We start from the raw sequence: 4825 nt of genomic DNA, 5'->3' as shown, positions 1-4825 counted from the left end.
CAAGTAAAACGAAATCTTTGACAACTTCAATCTTTTCTCCATTTACTGTGATGCTCCTTATTGCTTCAGTTGTGAGGATTTTCTTTTTCTTTATGTTGAAGTATAATCCATACTGAAGACTGTAGTCCTTAATCTTCATCACTAAGTGCTTCAAGTCATTTTCACTTTCAGCAAGCAATGTTGTGTCATTTGCATATTTCAGTTTGTTAATGTGTCTTCCTCCAATCCTGATCCTGCATTTTTCTTCATATTGTCCAGTGTTTCTCAGATTATTTGCTTAACATACAGATTGAATAAGTATGATGAAAAGATACAACCCTGATGCATACACTTCTTGATTTAAAGCCATGCAGGTGTCTCAATAAATCCTCATAAATGCTAGTCCCATTTTACAGATGTAAGGTACCCTGGATGTAGAGTGGCTCTGAGAATCAGGATCATAGTTAGGGAATGTCAGAGTCAGGATGTGACCACTGGCAGCATGTGTTCAAGGGCTGTCATCTTCACAGGATGTGTACTGAGGACAGAGGAAAGGATGGGGGGCCAGTATAATGCCAAGCTTCAGAGTGAGCTTTCAGGGTCAGACTACCTGGGATCCAGAGCACTTATGGGGCCACTCTGGCCCTTGGTTTTATCATCAGGGCATTGTGGATATTAACAGTGCCTTTGTCATAGAGTCTTTTTGAGGATTATGTGCACTGCATTGAATGTCTACAACCCTAGTCATTATCATCATCATCATTATTAATATTCGTATTAGCATTAAGGTAAGAAATTTGTAGAAACAAGGGTCCTCAATTATACTACCTAGGAGCTCTGGTGGCATAGTACCTAAGGCATTTGACTGCTAACCAGAAGGCTGGAAGTTCAAACCCACCAGCCACTCCTCAGAAGGAAGGTTGGGCCATCTACTTCCGTAGTGATACTGCTTTGGAAACCCAAGGAGGGGACTCTGTGAGTCAGATCAGACTCGATGGCAGTGAGTTAGTAATTATAATGCATACCAGGTTGAAGTCATCCACTGAAAAATAATAAATCAAAGGCAGTCTCTAGATGTGTAAGATGTGTTCATTAAGTCATCTCTGTCCAGTGATCATTAACAACATCATACAATGTATATTGAATAATGCATATCGAACATAGTGCAGAGGTTGAGAAGAGAAAGCAGTGAAACACTTATTGAGAGATAATCATGCTTTATTAGGTAATTTGGCATGCCACATATTTAGTCCTCACAGTGATTCTCAAAGATGAATGGTATCTCATTTTTCAGGTGAAGAACTTGAGGTTCACAGAGTTTCAGAGACTTTTCTAAGGTTTTACAGCATTAAAAATCATATTAGGTTTACAGTGGATAAGGAGAGATCTCAGGAGCTTTGGTCACGTAGTAGTTAAGGCATTTGGGTGCTAAACAAAAGATTACTAGTTTCTCTGTGGGAGAAAGATGAGGTATTCTTCTTCCATAAATATCTGCAGCCTTGGAGACCCTGTGGAACAGTTCTTCTCTGTCCTATAAGGTCACTATGAGTTGAAATAGACTCAATTACAGTGTTTTTTGTTTGTTTGTTTGTTTGTTTTTAAAATTTGTGGAAGGGGAGGTCTAAGGGTTTATTGAGGATGGTAGCTTTGGTTTACAATGTCTTTCTTATTTGTTATCACCTAAGGTCTGACTCGAGGGCACATAACAACAAAAAAATCACTGAAGATTAGTGACATATACACATTGAAGGAGTTGACATATACACAATGACACATATACATTGAGGTCACAAAATATTAAAGTTGAAACATAACTAAATTCATGTGTAACTCAAAAGTCAAGTACAAGGCAAAAAATTTAATGGTTTTGCGATGGAAGCTGTGTTCTAAATGAATTGACAACGAAGAATCATAAAATATTAAGAAAACTTACTTGCCACAAAATTTTAGACTTTTATATCCATATTAAAGAAACTTTTATGTTTGGTTTATTTACCTGAATTAGGATGAACAGCGAAACAATGTGCCTTAATGCGCATGGTAATGAGTATAAATATATATTAGGCCCAGTGCTTTTAAGATTTTGCATTAGGTAAAATAAACCTATTTTAAAATATAAAAGGTGTTACTATGTTTTTAGAACCAATCTGCTATTGTACAATGAAACCACGACACCAGAGTTTTGAGTTATGACTGTATGTGTGTGTGTGTGTGTGTTGCACTAACTAGGGCATTTGAAGGCCACTCATTTGTCACCTTTCAGTGAAACTAGAGAGGCACATGCTGATATGATTAACAGTGATAATGGCATTTCTAGAAGCCACATTCAGTAGCACAGTCCCTAAAACTCCAATTTGAATTTACTAAACAATAATTTTCTTAAATACATAATCTGAGGAAACATAAACCAGTAAGAAATTTTAAAAAAGATTATTTCATATTAGAGGAAGAAAAATTAAGAAAATGTGTTGGTATTTGTAATTATAAGCTACTCAAATTGGTGATAAAGCATTAAAAGCAATAGCTATGAACAACTATTCAATAATCTGGAAGAATGGGTAATGGGCCCGTAGAATACAAAGCAGAGAGCTCTGAACAGAATTTTTTTTTTTTTTTTTTTTAAATATGCAAGTGGAGGGGGAGTGCTGCTGGCTGTGTTTCCATATCTTATATCCTTTTTCCCCTAAATACTGCAGATATCCAAGGAAAAACAGAACTCTCTGTCTCCTGGAATGAAGCCAAGTCAAAAAAATATCAAAAATACCCACAAATGGGCCTTTCATCTCAGCCTTAATTAATATCTGGGCATTACAAGGAGAAAAGAGAGGAAAGAAAACTTAATACAAAAAAGAAACAGAACTAAGGATATCTTAAAACTTATTCAATTATTAAAAATTGTTCATTGACCAAAGGTCACTGCCCACTAATTAGTCAAGGTGATTGGTAATATGCTTGTGACACAGAAGACATGTCCCCATGAAACCACAGTTTGATGAACAAGAGACATGTCGATCAAATAACCACATGGGTAACTGTAAAATCAAAATGTAAAATGTTGTAAGTGCCACTGAAAAAAAAGGTCCTTGGGTCTATGAAAGTGTATAAAGGCTTATTAAACTTCATTGAGGAAACAACATATACAGCTACAGCCTGAGGAGCAACAGACAACAGCTAGGTCAAGGAGATGAGTTGTGAGGGCAAGATTCAGGGAGCAGGAAGAACATGATGCAATTGAAGAGAGAGCTGAAGCTCATTTGAGTTTGAAAGAGATGTTGGTCAAATAATCGCATTAATGAATATAAAATGAAATTTTAAATGGAAGATGAAACTGGAAATTAGCAAGAACCAATTTTTCCAAGGCCTTGTAGATCCCATTAACTCTTCTTCCCTCCTCCTCCAGTTCTTCCTCTTCTTCGTTCTCTCATCAATGGGAAGCCCTTATCAGATATTGACCCAGGGTGGAGAGAATACTATAGGAGCCCTGGTGGCACAGTCGTTAAGCACTTGGCTACTAACAAAGTTGGCAAGTACAAACCTATCAGCTGTGTCAAGGGAGAAAGATGTGGCAGTCTGCTTCTATAGATTTACAGCCTTAAAAACTCTGTGGGGCAGTTCTACCTATATAGTAGCTATGAGAGGGAATTGACTTGACAGTAATGGGTTTTGGCTGTGCCTCTACATTATCCCAAGCCACAAGAAACCATGGCTTCCAGGGAAATGACCCTGGATGTCATGATGGAACATGCTGTTTTTATAAGAAACTTGTAGTTACATATATATAGTTTATTGTTTTACATTTTAATCTTAAATATATCAACCTTGTTGTTGTCATTGCTTGCCACCAAGTTGGCTCCAATTCAGGATGACTTTTTGTATAACAGAGAGAAACTTTTCCTGGTCCTGTGCTATCCACCTGATCATTGGTATATCTGAGTCTACTTTCAAAGCCACAGTGTGAATCCCTCTCATGGAAAGTTTCCCTTGTTTTGGCTGACCCAGCACTTTACCAAATAAGATGTGCTCATCTAGTGATTCTTGTTCCCTGGTGATGTGTCCCAAGTAAGCAAGATGAAGTCATCACCCTTGCTTCTAAGGATGATAGTTGTACTTCCACCAAGACATTATTCTGGAAGTTGATGGAATATCCAATACTCTGTATCAACACCATATTTCAAATTCATCAATTATTTGATCTCTCTCTTTTGATTGTCCAGTTTCCCCATGCATACGAGGTGACTAAAAAGACTATGGCTTGGATCCAGGGACACTTTTGTCATAAAAGTGACTGTTTTGCTTTTTAACACTTGTAGAGATGTCTTTTGCAGCAAATTTTCACAATGCAATATGTCATTTGATTTCTTGACTGCTGCTTCCATGGGCATTGATTATTGATCCAAGTAGAACCAAATCCTTGATAACTTCCATTTCTTTGCCATTTATCATGATTTTGCTTATTCAGCCAGTTGTGTTTTGTGACCTTTACATTTGAATGTTATTGACATTTTTTATTTCTTTTTTTGCTATTAAGTTATTCTCAATAAAATCTCCTTTTAATTATATGATGTCATGTCAATAATCTCAGCAGATTTTACTTTTAGTTAAACAGTATTCTTAAGAATGTGCCAACCTACAAGGGCAGGAATTTTCTAATAATAGATTTCACTGGTAACTCTGCATAAAGGATTTTTACATATTTATCACTCAAAAGGAGAAATTAAATAAATATATGCTCTTTGAAGTAAAATCATGAGATTAACATATAAAATATATGCTAAAGTTAGGATGGGAGCTCTGGTAGCGTAGTGCCTAAGGCACTTGAAAGCTAACCAGAAGGCTGGCGGTTCAA

This window comes from Orycteropus afer, unplaced genomic scaffold (assembly GCF_000298275.1).
Source record: "Orycteropus afer afer isolate SDZICR_OR568_19922 unplaced genomic scaffold, OryAfe1.0 scaffold00102, whole genome shotgun sequence".
NCBI lineage: Eukaryota > Metazoa > Chordata > Mammalia > Tubulidentata > Orycteropodidae > Orycteropus > Orycteropus afer.
This window is presented reverse-complemented; position numbering follows the sequence as displayed.